We start from the raw sequence: 19,467 nt of genomic DNA, 5'->3' as shown, positions 1-19,467 counted from the left end.
GATTCATATCCCAACGGTGAAATGTGCAGAAAAATCTTCAGAGGAGCAGACCTCTATAAACAACCCAGCCTCAGCTGGCTCCGGCTGTCAGTACCTGATTAGGGCCCCTATCTAAGGTTACAAGTAAATTTAACGGATTCAATCCATTAACAAAGGGAAGCAGCTTTTACAATACTTACACAAGGTTGAAGTCTCATAATGAGGGTAAAGCTTGTGATTAATTTATTTCGTGTGCGAACTATAAAAAAATTTAAGAGCATAGAAATAAATTATTAAAATCTTTAATAATTTATATATAATATTAAATAAAAGATTACACAAAAACATAAAATGTCAAATTTCACTCATTCAGTGATTAATCTACTTTCGGCTGTTTCATTACACTGCATTAAATCATCCCGGGTACATATACTATTAATCTCTATTAGGCAGCATTGCATAAGATATTTCATGGTGTGTGTTTCACGACATGAACAGCTGTAATGGTCTGTGTAGCCCTATCTGGCCAAATTCTGCTTTGATCTGTCCATTCCGGAACGAAGTCTATTCAATGTCTTCCATCTCTGCCAGTCTAGATGTAACCCGGAAGGAAGAGATACTTTTAAGAGCTTGTGATTAGAAAATTGCAGATGGTCATACGGTTTATTGTGTACGTCTCTAATCAGAAAGCAAATGGAGAAACTACAGCTCAATTTTCTCCAGAGTAACCACCATGGCTAGCAAATATACACAAATGGCCCCGAGTTCCCTGCGTTCCTTAAATGGGACAGGGATGCAAAGAATCTCCGGGCTCAAAAGTGTGTCCACCAAAAATAGGAACCTGGAATATTAGAACCCTATATGAAACATGTAATCTAAGAAATACTGTCTAGGAAATGAAAAGACATGAAATTGGGATTTTAGGAATGAGTCAAGTTAGGTGGCTAGGATCAGGCAAATCTCAAGTTAATAACATGAAAATATACCACACTGGAAGTAGTGAAAACAACCATCAAAACGGAGTTAGAATAATATTAAACAAAGATGCCAATAAGGTACTGTTGAGCATCATGCCCCACTCAGATAGTGTTATTAATACTGAAGGTCAACCAGTAGTTCTTAATCTTATACAGGTGTATGCTCCTACTGCTGACAACAATGATACCGAGATCGAAGCATTTTATGATCAATTAAAAGAACTAATGAAAAACACAAAGAAACGTGATATTCACATCGTCATGGGATTTTTAAATGCTAAAGTTGGGAAGGTAGAAGTAGAGATATAGTTGGTGAACATGAATGGTAACATGAAATGAGAGAGGAGATTGTCTTACTTAATTCTGCCAAGAAGAGGAATTAATAATCACAAACACGTGGTTTAAGCTACCATCCAGAAAGCTATATACTTGGCGATCACCACAGGATAATAATGCAAATATAGTAATAAACCAAATTGATTACTGCTAATTAATCAACGATTTCGAAGTTCCATAAAGTTCTAAAAGTCTATCCCAGTGCAGATATTGCTTCCGATTAATCTACTGGTGACAGAGTTAAATCTTAGACTGAAAGCTATACTTAAGAAACATCAACAAAAAGGTTTGATCTAGCAAAGTTAAAAAATTCAGGGATAAGAAACAAACTGAGTCAAGATCTCAATCAAGAGATAGCACTTATCAAGAATGATGGCGTCATGAGGTTGATAAATCATGAGACACATTAAAATCTGTCTTCATAGAAAAATGCACCAATACCGTGTGTCCTGATAGAGCAGTAAAAAAAACATTCGATAACTTAAGAAATTTTTTTTCTCTCATGGTTCAACGCAGATCATATAAAAATCATAGCCCAACAAAATATAAAGAGGTTCAGAAAATTATGAAAGACAAGATCAAAGAAGCAAAAGAAATCTGGATGAATGAAATTGTAAAGAAATGAAAATTCTATAGAAAATGCATGTCAATTTTAATCTACAAAAAACTGAATGAGATTTCAGGTATATTTAAGAAAAAAAATGCTATGTATCCTTTGAAACAGAAAGAGAGAAATAATATCTGAAAAGGATTACAAAATACAAGAATAAGTGAAATATGTAGAAAAACTGTTTACTGATAATAGACAAAACCCAGAAAATACTTATGAACAGATGGAAGGGTCATGCATTCTAAGATCAGATCTGGAATGTGCGCTACAGCCTTAGGCCTTGATAGAATACCAACAGAAATAGTAAAGTTGCTGTAAGGTGAAACATTACTATATTAGTAAAGCTGTTTAATGAGAGCTACAATACAGGCATAATCCCTAAAGACTGGTTACAATCAACCTTCATCATACTACCTAAAAAAGCAAATGCTAAAACTTGTAATGGCTATAGAATGATCAGCCTAATAAGTCACGTTCTGAAAATGTTTCTGAAAATAATTCAAAAAAGAATATGCAGAAAATGTGAAGATACCATCAGTGATACCCAATTCGGTTTTAGAAATCGTTTGGGAACAAGAGAGACTATTTTTTGTTCTCAAATCTTATTCCAAAAATGTATTGACCAAAACAAGGAAGTATTCATTTGATTCATCGACTTCGAAAAAGTCGATGAATCAAACAAATGGTGGACAAAGTCCACCACATTAAAATGGTTGAATTATTAAAAATAATTGGATTAGATGGTAAAGACAATAGGATCATTGAAAACTTAAACTGGAACCAAAAGTTCTAGTTGATGACATTATTAAAGATTCCATTAATATCAAACGAGAAGTAAGGCAAGGATGTGTGCTCTCACCTCTTCTTTTTAATATGCTCAGAAACAAGGCTGACCATACGTACGGTTTTTTTTTTCACATTTTCCGCCCGTCCCATCGTTTTAATGAAAATGTCAATTTTGTCCCGTTTTAATAAAAAGTATAAAGTATATTCTTTAATATTGGTCAATCATAAATTATTATTCAAAACCTATAATCGTATATCAATATCATGGATACCAGTAATTTGTATAACCATGGAGTTGCATTGTTCGATACTAAATTCGATATCTGCAGTGATTTATTCAGAGAAAATAAAGAATACATGTTGGCAACGCTTGCGCGTTTCAAACGCGGCGTCTGTTCTGCTGTAGTGATGGTTTTTGTTTGGTTTACATGCTAACCTAACCGGTGGCTTTGTTATTCAATGCCGGTGGTTGAAATTTCGTACTTTTTTTAATTTTATTTTTTAAAGCTTTAAGTCTATCCTTGCAATGTCAAAGAGGCCAAACTGCAGTTTTAATGAGGATCTCCAGAAAGAATTCAAATTTATTAAACTGGACAAGCAGTGTAGTGATGGAAGAAAAGTGGTACGCCAAAATTGTAATATCCATTTTTCCATTGATCATGGAGGCAGAAGCGACATCAACCAACATCTACATAGCCGGAAACATAAGGATACTTAAAAGACTCTGGCTTTAGTTAAAAACATCAGCTTATTTATGGTGAGACGTGATGATGATAGCGAAAGTGATAAAATTGCACCACGTGAATCTCTTGTTGCTTATCATACTATGGGTCATGGCCAAAGTTTTCGCGCAAACGACTGCTTGTCGACATTGATCAATAAAATTTATGAACCAAAATTTTCTTCAGCACGTACCAAATCAGAAGCAATAATTACCAACGTTTTATCACCACACATATTGGGCAATATAAATCTTTTTTTTTTATCGTCTTACTTTTTCATGAATACAGAATATTACATAACCCCAGTCCTGTGTTTGCCATCCCAATGACCCATTTTTGTCTCAAGGAAATATGGTCAGCCTATCAGAAGCCATATTTCAAAAAGTCTTAAAAGGAAGAAAGGAAGGGATTAATGTAAATGGTGAAATCATCAGTAACATCCGATATGTTGATGACACAGCTCTCCTGCTGATAATATTCAGGATCTTCAAAATCTTCTGGAACTAGTGAACGAATAGAGTGAAAAATGGGATTAAAAATAAATATCACCAAAACTAAATTCATACTCATAAGCAAGAAACCAATTCTTAATTCAGCACTTTCTTTAAATGGGTAACAAATAGAAAGAGTGACAAAGTTTAAATATCTCAGATGCTGGTTAAATGAAGAATGCAATCCAGAAATGGAAATAAAAGTTAGAATTGAAATGACAAGAAAAAATTTTCTCCTGATGAAATCAACACTGTGTAACCACAATTTAAATTCAGCGCTTTGAGTACTCATGGTTAAACGCTATGTATGGTCTGTATTGCTGTACGGCAGTGGCGCACTTAGGATTTAATCTTGGAGGGGGGGGCCAGGGCTCAGGATTTAACCTTGGGGGGGGCAATTTGAGTAGACGTTTTGCGAATACACACTACACATCGCATACGACCTATAACTGAGCATCTGCAGCGATCGCTAATTCATAAGTAGCACACAACATAAATAATAAAAAAAGAATTTTAATTAGGAAAAGATTTTTGGAAATTTTTCTAGTGTTTTTTCCTTTTCTTTGGGGGTGCCCGGACCCTTGCCCCTCCCCCCCCTCTGGGTGCGCCACTGCTGTACGGTGCAGAAACTTGGACCTCGAAGACAACATCAATATAAAGACTTGAAGCCTTTCAGATGTGGTTATATAGACGAATGTTAAAAATCCCGTGGACAGCAAAGACGTCCCATCAGGAAGTACTGGAACAAATGGGGAAATGACGTGAACTTTTAGATACCACCAAAAAAAAAAAAAAAAAAGGAAAACTGCATATCTTGGTCACCTACCTCGTAAACGAAAAATATAAGATACTTCAGTTGATTATAAAAGGGAAGAGAAATGGAAGAAAAGGACAAAGAAGACGAAGAAAAATCTTGGTTGGCAGACAGTAGACTGGCATGAACTCGATAGATTGCTCAGAGTGGTTGAGGATCGCTCAAAATTACCAAGGTGGTAGCCTACTTCTGATAGGAGATAGCACTCAAAGAAAAAGAATCTCCACCTAATTAAAATTAGGTCATTTGTGGTGGAGAATGAACTGCTTACTCAATATCCGAAAGCTAGATATGTTTAAAAGGCCTCGCCGTGAGGTGACGATTATTATTATTTATTACAAATGACGTTTTAAAGCTATTGAATGTTTTGAAATCACATTTGAGCTGAGAGGGCGCTTGTATTTTATTAGGAAGCTGTTGTATTCAACCGCAGTTTTGTGTAGAAGTACAAAATGTTGTTCGTGTATTTATTTGCATACGAGAATGTAAGTTGTTTAGTTTTGTAATCAATGTTTTGTCAAAGATGTTGATAAACTAGAAGGGATGTTTTTCTGTCATTTTAGTTTGTTGAGTTTGGTATAGGTGATAGTAAAATTATTACAACATATGAATAGAAACTTGTGTATATTTGTAAAACTTTGCATCGGAATTATCCCGGAATAATTCTCATTGTCAATTAAACTTTTCTATGCAGTTAATACGTATTCAGGAGTTCTCCTGAGCTGGGCAGAATTATTAACATCAGACCTCCATGTAGTCAAATTATTCTTGCAGAGATCTACGCCCTCATGCAGAAAGATATCGAACCAAACAATTTGGCACTCACCATACTCTCAGACAACGTGTGTCCTACTCGCATTTCTGCTCACAGACTGATACAACATCCATGATTGGTTTTTTGTCCTATCCTTCTCATCCTGTACTCTACAAAAAATTTCCATATTAATCTGTTGACAACCCTTCATCAACTTGTACATCCCAATTACATAACCTATCATATTTACAAGACTGCAAATTGCATTCCTTTAATCTGTCATATTCTGCATTCCAGAGACCCAGTACTGCCTTAGTGAATCTTCTCTGGACTCTTAAGATATTTTCATCTTGAAAATTGCATTACAAGATCTGCCCACAGTAATGCATATGTGGTCTGATCTAAGCCTTATGCAAGGAAATCTAACCTATTTGCTTCTGTGTGTTAAGTTCCACCCGGGACCGACCCAAGGAATTTTGTCACCCCATGCAATAGCATATTTTGCTACTCCTTCCCCATAAAAAAAAAAACCTCTTCTAATGACGTCTTAAAAGCCATGATATTAAGTCTGTGTATAGAAGCTTAAGTGCTGTGAAGGCTTAATGGATTCTATACAGCACTCAGAAAGGATTAAAACAGAATTTAATACTTCCTATATTTTGACTCAGTCACTGAGACATCTTTAGAGATTACAAAAAAAAACTAATGTAACATGTACACAAATACCACACAATACTAAGCCCAACATGGTTGGGCTTAGTATTGTGTGATATTTGTAATCCATGAAGCCTCCAACATGATGACCACGATATTAAGCTAGGCTTCAACATGTCTGATCATAAATTCTAAATACTAGCATTAGCTAATGAGAAAATTCATAAGTTAAAGAAAAATTATCATAAAGTGTATTTTTTACAGAAAGAGAGACACAGTTAACCCTTTAAAGGTGGAATTTTGTTCTGAAAATGTGCATCTGCATGGGTAATTAAAATCAAGCGAAGACGAGTATGCTCATCAAATGCAGAATAAATGCAATTTTGCTGCTCCCCCAAAACTTGTCACCCCGTGCAAATGCATATGTTGCACCATCGGTAGAGCTGGCCCTGGTTCCACCCCATCATTGCCATAATCTGTTGTGGTGATTGTCTTCACAATTTTAGCAGTGTGACCCCTAGACTTCAATTCTTTTCTATCTCTACTCTTGGATCATACATCATTAATAATTTCTCCATTAACTATGTGCATTGCATCCCATCCATGCTTATGAAATAATTGCTAATTTTCAAAAGTACATCAGTGCCCTGTTTCTCATCTTGAATGTTCTTTGAAGTACTGCTGGTTTTTAAAAATACTTTGACTAGCTGTCATTATTATCTTAGACTGCTATATGGGAATAAAAGGCATTAGCTTATTATTTATTATTATAAGTTAACCCTGTGAAATTTGAATTACCAATGTTGTGCAGTTCTCCTTTGATTTTCTTCATGTCTTTGAATTTGAGATGCTTTTGATGAGATGCCTCTATATGGTTCTATTCATGGTCGTGTGGAATCTAGGCAAATTCCTGAGAATCTCACCACTTGATCATTCAATGTTATTTAGGTGGTATTTTTTCCCTTTTCTCACTATACTTGATTTTACATGCTCATCTTCTAGATATCACTCTTTTTTTTTTTTTCTTTTTTTTTTTTTTAAGGGATGGAGAGTTTATATGACCTTGATATTTTAATATTTGTAATTTTATGAGGTCATTATCCTAACTTCAGATATGTTGCTATGTACAATGTAGTACGATCACTCAAAGACACATCAAGTGAATGTTTTCACTTGGTTGTAAATTAAATTAAAGACACCATGAAATTGTATTCATGTGTAATCTTTTATCCAAGTGTAAGCACACAAAGTTTGCATGTCAAGTATCTTCACAACTAGATTATTTGTATATAATCTATTGACTTCATGTTAATTGGCTTAGTATCCCATTATTCAAAGCACAGTGTGCTCTGCATTATACATGGTGTGTATAATGTTATGCATTATGGGGAGAGCCACTGTCCATGGTTTAATTGAGATGCTATTAAGGTTCAGGGGGTACCTCTTTCCAAAAACTTTGAGTGATCTCCAACATCACTCTAAATCTCACTAAGTTACCCAAAAGGATCTCTCCTGAACTTATCAAACTCCCATTGATGGCTCTGTTCAATGACAGGCAAAAACCTGCCACCAAGCATAACTGCTTTACTTCCTAGAATCAAGTCCAAAGATGAACATTACTAAATGTCATCAATGAGAGCCACACCCAGAAGAGATAACAAGGTTGAAGTAATGCAGAAGTCATATATTTTCCCATATGCAAATAGTGAAAAAGGTGTAAAACCTTATTATTGAAATACTCTGGTTTAGAGCTAGTGCTGAAAGTTTTTTCACGTAGTTCACATAATAATAATAATAAATTAAAGATACCAAGAAATTATGTTATTTTTTTAATCATTTACTCAGGTGTACAGCAAACACAGTTGCACAGAAACATCTTCATGACTAGGCTACTTGTATATAGAATGACTTCTCATTAATTGAATTAGTACCCCACAGTGTTCTCCCCCAGATATTTTTAAGAGCTGGGTGGAATGAAGCATTCGCCTGGCATACAGAAATTTTGAATGAGAAAAAAGACCCTTTTTCATAATAAATTAAAATAATAATTTTATTAGAAATTACTTTAAACAAGGATAATATTTATCATCAAATTCCTGACATGTACCCTCAAGGGGTGTACAGGATATAATAATATTACATGAAAAATTTATGTCATTACTAACTTCCTATCTACAATTTTCCTCCAAATCAGTCTGTTACCTGTCAAGACGCCAACATTATCGGATCTTATATTTCTATTGTCTAAGGCACTTTGTACCGTATCAATCCACCTATATCTTGGTCTTCCTCTGGGTCATTTTCCTACCAACCTGGCAGAGAACACTTGTTTTGCTAATCTTTCCTCGCCCATTCTGTTTAAGTGACCATACCACCTGAGATTAGCTCTGCTAATGCATTCCTGGATGCCGACACTGTCGAGTTGTTTCCCAATATCCTCGTTTTTAATATGATATTACCATTGATGCCATCTGTTCACGCCTCAAATCTTTCTCAGGACTCTCATATCTGTGGTCTCTAGTCTTTGGTCAAGTGTTTTACTTCTGACCCAGCTCTCAGATCCATAAGTTAAAACTGGTTTGAACACTGTCTTGTATACAGCAAATTTAGTGTTCCGACTAATTTCTCTCTTATTTCATATGAATTTATTCAATTGACTGCCTACCATACCAGCTTTGTTGATTCTGTTGTCTATTTCCATATTTAATTTACCCTGTTCCCCGTTCACAACACAGTTGACATTTTCAACAATTCTACCTATTTTCATTGTCTTTGCCTTTTTAATGCTGACCATCATACCATATCTATTACAACAGTTATTCAATTTAGTCAGGGTATCTTGCAAACTTGTAGCGGATTTATTTTGAGGTATAACATTGTCTGCATAAAGCAAAGAGCTGACATTAACATCTCCAATTCTGATATCATGTTTAATACCACTTTCCTTCATAATGTGATCCATATAGATAATGAATAACAGCGGGGATAATGTACATCCTTGTCTCACACCAGATTTAACATTAAATCATCTTCCTGTACTTCCTTCAATTACAACTCAAATAAAGACTAAGTATTGCTTGATATAATGCCCCATTGACACCATATAACTGTAGTGTATTAAATAGCTTCTCTCTTGGCACCTTGTGATATGCCTTTTCCAGATTGACAAAACTTAAATACAGATCTTTGTTATATTCCCATGCTTTCTCGACTATTTATCGTAAAGTGAATTTCTGATTCCGACAGCCTCTATTTGGCCTGAATCCAGCTGGTTCTTCACCAAGCTTTTCTTCCACAATTGTTCTCAACCGTTTCTCAAGTATACTTGCATAGATCTTGCCAGTAACACAGTAGGGAAATACCTCTGTAATTCTCACATTCATTTTTATTTCCCTTTTTATATGTGGGTACTATTAGAGCTCTACTCCAATCATCGGGAATTCGTCCCTCTGTCCAGGCTTTCTGAACTATGCAGTGCAGCCAATGTAAGACCTGTATACCACCATATTTCAGTATTTCTGGTTGAATATCATTTACTTCTGCCGTCTTTCCACATTTCAAGCCTTTGATGGCTTTTTCTACTTCAAGTATGGATATGTATTCCTGACTGTTTGCCTGTCGAGTGTTTTTTACCACAGTGCTATCACTGCTTGTTTCATTTAGCAATTTTTTGAAGTAATTACTCCATACTTAAAGGATATCTTTTTCTTCTGTTTTCATGTCACCTTTATCATCTCTTACTCCTTTTACAGCACTCTTTCCTCCATTTCTATGCTGCTTCAACAACCTCCAGAATATCTTACCACCTTCTTGATATTTATTTTCTATGTTCTTGCCAAAGTCCTCCCATGACTTTTGTTTGGCTAGTTTCACACAGTGTTTTGCTTTCTTACATTTGTCCCTGTATTCTCTAAGAGCAAAAGCTGACTTTTTTGCCAGGAACATTTGATATGCTTTCTTCTTTTCCTTCACTGCCTCTTCCTTCACAACCTCACCACATGCCTGTCTGGCTGTACCAATCAGGGTTTTCTTCAAGGCTTGCCACTGAATCTCCAAGGTTTGGTTCTTGTTCTCAAACTCTTCATATTTTCTTCAATAATCTTTGTGAATTTTAGTCTACAGTGCACATCTGAGAGCTGCTCAACTTTTATTCGCTTTAAAACTTTCTTACATGTTATTCTTTTCAGTATTAAATTTTATCCTACTTAAGAATAAATAGTGATTGCTTCCGATTTCAGATCCTCTGTACATTCTGGTGTCTTGCACCAGGGAGAAAACATCATTATCAACGATAACATAATCAATGAAACTTTTCTTATTCCTTGCCTCTTCTCTCCATGTGAATTTGTGCACATTTTTATGTTTGAACATGGTGTTAGTAATAACCAGTCCATGTCGTGAGCAGAAATCCAACAGGTATTTGCCATTATTATTAACTTTGCTCTTTTCTCCAAAAGGATAATATTTTATATAGTAATTATAACAAACACTAGGATTTTTCTTATTTTCTCATTAAGTAATGAAAAACCTTGTAATGCTTACAGCTTAAAATTCTATACATTAATTCTTCTCTTCTTCTTAGAAGCCCAGTTGTTAGCAGCTTTTTCTTAATTAAACTCTGTTGGATCTGGTCCCTCCAGTGAAATCAGCATCAGATTATTTAGTGTTCTTACTGATGCTATTCCTGATACAGGTTTTTATCCTTTTTTAAAAAGTTAAACCCTCCAGTGAAATCAGCATCAGATTATTTAGTGTGCTGACGGATGCGATTCCTCATACAGGTTTTTATGCTTTTTAATGCAGAGAAACCCCTTTCACATTCAGCTGTGCTCACAGGTATGGCCAGTCCAACAGCAGCTAGTTTTGCTAAATTTGGAAAAGACTTCTTGTGCTCAGATGTTGTTGCTAAATGGATGTGGTGCTCCTTCGATGGCAAACACAGGAATATGATCGACCTGATATTAATAGACCAGAAATGGAGAACTGCAGTTCAACAGTGCAGATCATTTCAAGGAGCTGATATTGATTCGGACCACAGCTTACTGATTGCAAATATAAGACTAAAGCTGAAACAGAAGTACAAAGGAAAGTTCCAAAAAGCTAGAGACATTTCAAAACTAAATGAAGACAGGCTAAGAACAGCATATCAGAACATATTGGAAACTAAGCTTAAGATCCCAAGTGAAAAACAAAATATAAATACAAGAGCAGAATGACTGACTACAGTGCTAAAAAAAGCAGTAGAGGAAGTAATTCCTTAAAGAGAAAAGATCAACAAGAAATGGATAACTCAGGAAACCTTGAAATTGGTACAAGAGAAAAGAGAACTGAAACTTAAAAGAGATAATTCAGAGGGAGCAGATGAGTTATACTGTCAAAAATGCAATGAAGTACAGAAAGCAGCAAGATCTGATGAAGCCAAATGGTTGGATTACCAGTGCAAAGACATTGAACAGTACCATGGACAACACAAAACTAGAGAGGTCTACAAACTTATAAGAAATGTCAATAGGAAGTGGCAAACAAGATCAGTAGCAGTGAAAGATGAAAATGGTAAAGTATTGATGGACAAGATAGAAATCATACACAGATGAACAAGATATTGCAGTGAACTATATAAAAATCAACTAAATGATACTGCAACAGAAGTAATCAAAGAACTAAAAGCAATCTCTCCACCAGCAGAGATCTTTGAAAATGACATCTTGGAAGAGGAGGTGAATAAGGCTATAACATCTCAAGAACAACCAGAGTGCTGGAAATGACAATATAATAGGTGAGAAATCTAAAATATGAGAGAGAATCAGTGGTAAAAGAAATACACAAGCTATGTAATGAAATATGGAGATCAGGGTATGCCCTTGAAAAATGGAAAAAATCGGTCTTGGTTTTTCTTCAAAAGAAAGGCAGTGCTTTAGAATGCACCAGTTACAGAACTATTGCATTAATAAGTCATTTTGGCAAAGTGCTGATGAAAATATTAATAGAACGCCTGAAGGATCATATGGAGACGCAACTTCCTGATGAGCAAGCCGGATTTCGACAAGATCAAAGTACAGTGCAACAAATACTCGCACTAAGACTAATAGCAGAAAAAGCTCGAAGAAAAAACAAAAAGATGTACTGCTATTTTGTGGACTTCCAAAAAGCATTTGATAATATTGACCAAGATATAACATGGGCTGTCTTGGAATCCTATGGTATGGACAATAAATTGATCTGCCTGCTGAAAGATATAAACAGCCAAGCACAAGCAAAAATCAGAATAGCAGGTGAGACTGGAGATTGGTTTGCCACTAGTCAAGGCACAAGACAAGGGGACCCAATATCACCAATCATCTTCATCACACATCTGGGAAGAACACTAGATAAGATTAAGAAGAAAGTGGAGGCATTTCAATAAATGGCATGAGAATAAACTACCTCTGCTTTGCAGATGACATTGTCCTGATTAAAGAAGACGCAGCAAGGCTGGAACAGACATTGCAAACACTATACACAAGGAAAAAGATATGGACTAAATGTTAACTTTGAAAAAACTAAAACAATGATATTCGGACAACAGGAGTTACCGAACAGAGTTACAATAGACAGATTTCAACTGGAAAATGTGGAACACTTTACATATCTTGGATGCCACATGACGCATGATGTGGACCCCAGAAAGATATAAAAATTAGAATAGCCAGAGCAACAACTATTTTAAAAGCCATGGACAAAATATAGAAGAGCTGAGTTATAAAGATGCAAACTAAACTGAGCATTGTAGAAACCTATATCTTCAGCAGCATGCTCTATGGATGCAAGGCCTGCGTATTCCTGAGAGAATCTGAAAGGAGGATATTGGCATTTTAGAGGAAGTGCTATAGAAAGATCTTGAGAATAAGCTGGATACTGAAAGTGAACAATGAGGAAATCTACAGACGAATACAACCAAAAGAAAACCTGATCCAGAAAATAATCAAAAGGAAACTACGTCTATTTGGTCATATGTGTAAAATGAATGATGAGAGAAAATTAAAAACGATGCTGTTTGGAATGATTGAAGGAAAGAACAAAAGAGGAAGACCAAACAGAGAATGGGGCGATGATATCATCAAATGGTGCGGAAACTCTATACACAAACTTAGTCATCTTGCACAGAATAGAATGCATTGGAAGAATCATATCAAGATGGCATCAGACACCTATGGGCATTGGACCTGTGGTGGTGGTTGATGTTGTTGCTAATTTCAGCAGTATTTGTCTTGCATCTAGATTTTTGTATGAATGTCCATTAATCATTTTTGATGCAACTGCCCATTGTAGTTTAGTACTTTCATAGTTTAAAACTGCAGGACTTCTAGAATGATAATCAAAAAGAATCTCAGAAGTCTCGCGTTGATCATGACTTTTCTGCATTGAAAAGTCTTGAAAAGCAGGAAATGATTACCGTATCTAGAAATTTTGCTTCTAGGTGTTTAATAATTGTGCCTATGTATTTATCATATATTGTAGTCTTAAACATAATAACATTAGAATCTGAATAATCAATGTGAAGGTCTGACCGTTCACTTGAAAGATGCTGATGAAGATTTTGAAAATGACTGCCAGGAGTGTCTTTCAATTCCATGATGGATAGTTTTTTGGCTTCTAAGACTGGCTCTATTTCAGTTAAGTCAACATCTTGCCTTTGCCATGAACTAAACAAGTTAGATAAATGCGGTAACACATCTGAAAGCATCATTAGCGAAGCTACGAAATTGTATGTTCTGATATATTTACTTAAACCTTCAGCTGGGATATCATTTCTTTCGGTGGCCTCTCTTTCCAATTCAGCTATAACACTCACCATGCATTCTCTTAGAGACTATTGCAGAATCATGAGATAGCTATCTAGTGTCACTAGACAATTTAAGTTTAAGTTCAGTATATTTTGGATTTGGGTTAAACGAGCCATCCTGACTAAGGAATTTTGGAAGAAGAGAAACAATTACCTTAAGATATCATTAAACATGACTAAATAAGGCACTTCAGCAGCTGGTTGGGCATTAGCAAGAGCCAGTCAGTGGTTTACACAATGACAGTTGACCATGAGTCCATCTGCTTTTAGCAGTTTTGTAACTCCTTTTTGCTTTCCAATCATGACAGCTGCTCCATCAGATCCTAGGCCCACTAGATTACAAGTTTTTAATTAAGTATAGTCTCTGGGAAAAATCCCATGTTACTCCTCTTAAACACTATTATTATAATTACGGCTATTATAGCCTGTTTTTGTTTAGGAGTAACCCTTATTTAACTACAATGGCTATCAATACTCAAGAGGGGTATATATATTTAGGGCATTATTGGTGAGTATAGAAGGAAATTAAGGTAGAATAAAAGAGGTGGAAAAATTTGGTACATACCTTTTTTGGTACATACCTTCGGAACTTTGTCGGAAATGAGTCTCATTTCCGACAAAGTTCCAAAGATGGTCACACGACCGAAACGGTCCCACACCCCGTTAACCCTGCCCCAGTTGCCACCATAGTTTTACCCCCCCTGCTTATAAACAACCTTCAGCGAGATCATGGAAGTGGAAGACATTGTAGATTCAAAAAAGGTATGTACCAAATATTTCCACCTCATTTATTCTACCTTAATTGCCTTCTATACTCACCGATAATGCCCTAAATATATATACCCCTCTTGAGTATTGATAGCCATTGTAGTTAAATAAGGGTCACTCCTAAACAAAAACAGGCTATAATAGCCGTAATTATAATAACAAGTTTTTAAGCCTAGATTGTCAAGAGTTTCAATTACTTTGTTAGTTATAGTCTCAGCTTTGCCATCAATTATATTGCAAGTTGATACAAAACTAACCCTGAGTTGTTTTTTAATGTATACACAATCAGCTGTTTTAAAACTGAGATGTCTGTAGTTTCATCACATAAAACACTGAAATAATCTGCAGAATGTATATTTTTCAGTATTTCAGATCTAATTTCTGATGCTAAAATATCAATCAACTCTTGCATTATTCTTTCTGAGGTATAATGTGCATTTTTACCAACGTTAAGATGTTCTAAGTAGGAACAGCCCATAGCCTTGCAATGCTCAAGCAATTTTTTAAATAATGTAGTATGTGGTAACTCATTTTTCGCTAACCAATACATAGATCTTAAAGCTCCCAGAAAAGCATCTCTCTCTCTCTGCAAGTTATTCAAAATTGAAATTGATTTTTCAATTTGCCCTATTCCAGTTTCTTCTAGTTTTTCTACGTTTTTCAGTTATATCTGAACAAGAATCAGTGTGTAACTTGCTTTGTTCATGGTCAACCAAGCTTTCTTTTTGGAGTCTTGTGCATGGCATAGTTACCGAAGTCACTTCCTTGTTTGTAGGGTGTCTCTTTCTGTATTTCATACATGTGGAACACATCATTCCATTATCTTTCACCACTAACCAAGGGAATTTTTTAAGCCACTCACTGATAGTACCCGATAAGCGGTGTTTAGACGCACGTTTTATTTGAAAGAGACTCTGCAGAAATCGATGATTCTGTTGTTGGTTTGGTGTCTTCACTACTATGCTTATTTGTTTCTTCTTTCTTAAAATAACTTAAGAGTGTGGTTTTCTGACTTGACTTTTTACTCATTATGGGGTAATTTAATAAAAACAAAATATCATTGCTAATAAATTAATCAGAACAAATCACTGAATTGTTCACTGACAGTAACACCCGAGACATGTAACATATGTTATGTTGCAATTTTACTATTTATAAGTATTAATTACTAGGAATGGGAATTGGTATCATTCGAGACTGACGTCGTAGTCCTTGAGAGTTTCGAGAATTCCCCAAGATCACGACTATATTTGATGTGCAGGCCTATTTTCTTTTGCAAAATAAAATATTAAATACTTGGCTCAAGATCTTTGGTCAAAAACTATTATTAAGAAAAATAAATGTAGATTTTTAACATTGATTTTTGCCTTCGATTCGAATTCACTCAATTTTCACAATTTATTTCTTTTAAACATCAGAATTATGTATCTTTCATAAAAGTTTTCTTTGTAACCGATACAGTTGTATTCGAGATCCTGATTTTTGTCTTCCACGTATGGATTGGTGTGCATCAAAGTGAATATCCGAAGCTCTCGAGATTGAGACCAGCTCAATTTCTTGCAATGCAAGAAATTGAGCTGGTCTCACAAGTATCCAGACTCTCAGGTTCGATTTCTCATCACTATTAATTAAAAATGTCTTAAATTATTTTTCCATTCTTGCTCATTTAGCCATGTCAATTCATAATATTAATTAGCCGGGCAGTCAGTAAAACCATCTGTGTCGTTTGCCCATTCAAAAGGTCCTGGGGAGAACATAGCCCCATAATGCAAAGCACACATTCTTTTGGGTGTGTGTAATGTGTATTATGTAAAGAGCCAGCATTCTGGTGTGTAATGGTGAATCCAAGTCTCATCCATAGTAATAAATCGATGCACAAAATTAGCTTTTATTCTTGTTAAAACGCTCCAAGCACTATTCAGAGATTTTCATGCGAGTGCGTTTTTGATCTGCTGTGAGCAAGTGTGGCACCCATCTTGCGCAAAGCTTTTTCATATGCAATTCTTCATGCAAAATTCATCCTACATGTTCTTTTGAAATGCCTATAGTCTCAGCAATTTCGCACACTTGGACTTGCGGTCATCCAATACCATATCGTGCACTTGATCTATGATTTCTGGTGTTGTTACACTTTTTGGACATGGATCATCTTCAAGGCTGGTGATGCCATGTTTAAACTCGGCAGTCCATTTCTTAATTGTCAATAACGAAGGAGAAGAGTGCCCATAAACTTTTATGAACTTCGAATGAATTTCTTTTGATGTTAAAGCTTCTTTTACAAAGAATTTTATAACCGAGTGATACTCAGTTTTATCCATTTCAAGGGATACAGACAACAATTTTGCTTCAGACAGCTGTATAAAACCAAGTACTTAGAATAGAATGGCTTGAAATTTCACATGGATGCTTATGACAGATGTACCAACTTAGAAAAAAAAAATCTTGCTGATAGTGTTGCCTCTATGGTCAAGGCCAAGAACTTTTCAGACCACATATTTAGGTAATGCATAAGAGGGAATATTGTTCCAAAAGAAAATAGCAGGTAGTTGAACTGTGATGGAGTGTGAATAGCTGGTGCATGTATTTTAACAGATTTAGAGGAAAGTGGTAGAATTATTCTCGCTAATTCAGATGAATAGTGACCATGGAAATATTTGTAGGAAATGTATGCAGCAAAAACTGAACATCTGTATAAAAGAATGCAATGAATTGGTGAGAAAGGTGTTATTAACTCTCTGCACATTAAAGAACTTAAGGGCAAGACTTCAGCTGAGAGCAATGTGTACTGTTAGATGGATTTGTGTAGAGTTAATAGCTGTATAGAAATAATTAAGTATTGTCATTAGTGGAAGAGAAAAGCTGATAATTTTGAATGCTTTTCAAAATTATCAAGGAGAGGAGTGCCCATAAACTTTTATGAACTTCGAATGAATTTCTTTTAGCATTAAACCTTCTTTAACTTGAGTATAACTGCGCGATACTCAATTTTATCTATTTCAAGGGATACAGACAACACTTTTGCTTCAGACAGCTGTGTAAAACAAACTACTTGATAGAACGACTTGCAATTTCACATGGATGTTTATGACAGATGTACCATCTTAGAAAAAAAAAAGATCTCTTGCTGATAGTGTTGCCATCTATGATTGATGCTGAGAACATTTTGGACCACCCTCATATGTTATAAAATTTAAGCTCATTTTTTTTTTTTTTTTCACTGTCCTTCTGTCTATTCCACAGATTTTATAACACGAAGGCTACTCCCACTCTCTGGCTCAGAAATATGGAGTTTTAAAAGATATGTTGTTAAGAAAAAACCTAAGTAATTGAACTGCGACACCTGTTCTATTATTTTATATTCTGTGATTTTTGATCTTATATGATTGCTGCCTTTAAATGCCTTGATTTTCTTTTCTTTTGTGAAATTTTTGAATTGCATTATTGGCCCATTTTAGGTTATTTTCATTGTTTTTGTAGGTCACCTTTATTATCTTGTAATATAATTTAATCATCTACATATATCATTGTATAGATTACAGTTCTGGTTAACCAGGTATCTTATTTTATTCTGTTCCATGCTTTTTATAATTTGACCAATATATATTAAATAGAGTTAGTGACAAATTTACATCCTTCTCTTACATCTTAATTTCGGTCTCCTGTGTTATTACCTAATTGTAACTTTATTTTTCTTTTGTTTATAACCTTTGTTTTATCATAACTGGTAATTAGTTTATGGAATTAACAACGCAAATGAAGTATATTAATTAAAGGTAACTAATGAATCACTTCTATATTTCGGCAACGTCACATTGCCATCTTCAGGAACATAAAGATATCGTATGTGCACTCAGGAACTAACACAAAGCAAATGAGGAAGAAAGCAAGAAACTAATATTGTTCCTAAAGTCCTAATGGTGCCCTCTTGCTGGCTAATTTGGTAGTCTTGGCAGTTGAGCTGAAGTTCTCATAATGAAAGTCTCCCAAATTTGGGGCAGTTTCATGCACCCAAATTTGTTGAGGTTAGGAACGTTTTTTAGAGCTGCTGAAGATTCTTTGAATAATCTTTCGTATTTAAACTTGCTGCGATGAATTATTTTTGTTTTCTTCCAACGAATTTTATGGTGGGTATCTAAGGCATGGTCTGCCAGCCCAGAGCGGCTGTACTGGTGAAACCGGATGTAGTCTTGGTGTTCTGAAATCCTGATATTTGTTGTTCTGCCTGTTTGGCCAAATTAGGACAATTTGCAGCTGCAAGGGACCTGGTATACACCAGGCAGGTCTAGGGGAAGTGGTTGGTCTTTGGTAGAGCGGATAAGGGATGCCAACTTTTTATATGGTCTGTAACAGGAAGTAAGGTCATATTTTTTGAGGATATTGGTTATTTTCTCAGAGGTGCCCTGGATGTAGGGGATGGTGATAGACTTGGTGTAAACTGCCAAGACTACCAAATTAGCCCGCAAGAGGGCACCATGAGGACTTTAGGAACAATATTAGTTTCTTGCTTTCTTCCTCATTTGCTTTGTGTTAGTTCCTGAGTGCACATACCATATCTTTATGTTCCTGAAGATGGCAATGTGACGTTGCGGAAATATAGAAGTGATTCATTAAAGTTACCTTTAATTAATATACTTTATTTGCGTTGTTAATTCCGTAAACTAATTACCAGTTATGTTTAACCAACGTATAAGCCTTGCTACTTTGTTTTATCAAAAGCTTTTTCATAATCTTTAATGGCTAAGTGCATCTCCAGA

General features: G+C 35.3%; 1 protein-coding gene across 1 annotated transcript in view; it reads left to right on the top strand.

Annotated features, from left to right (window-relative positions):
- Positions 1-5,168: 5,168 nt before the first annotated feature.
- Positions 5,169-19,467, top strand: part of LOC150102968 (speckle targeted PIP5K1A-regulated poly(A) polymerase-like) — a 294,108-nt gene continuing 279,809 nt past the window's right edge. The window contains exon 1 of the mRNA XM_090398573.1: positions 5,169-5,200. The gene's annotated coding sequence lies outside the window, so the exon portion shown is untranslated. The remainder of the gene's footprint in view (positions 5,201-19,467) is intronic.

The sequence above is a fragment of the Typopeltis vanoorti genome, chromosome 9 (genome assembly GCF_054136105.1).
Source record: "Typopeltis vanoorti isolate ZY-2024b chromosome 9, IOZ_Tvanoo_1.0, whole genome shotgun sequence".
Taxonomy (NCBI): domain Eukaryota; kingdom Metazoa; phylum Arthropoda; class Arachnida; order Uropygi; family Thelyphonidae; genus Typopeltis; species Typopeltis vanoorti.
The sequence above is the reverse complement of the archived record's forward strand: the minus strand, read 5'-3'. Positions and strand labels throughout refer to the sequence as shown.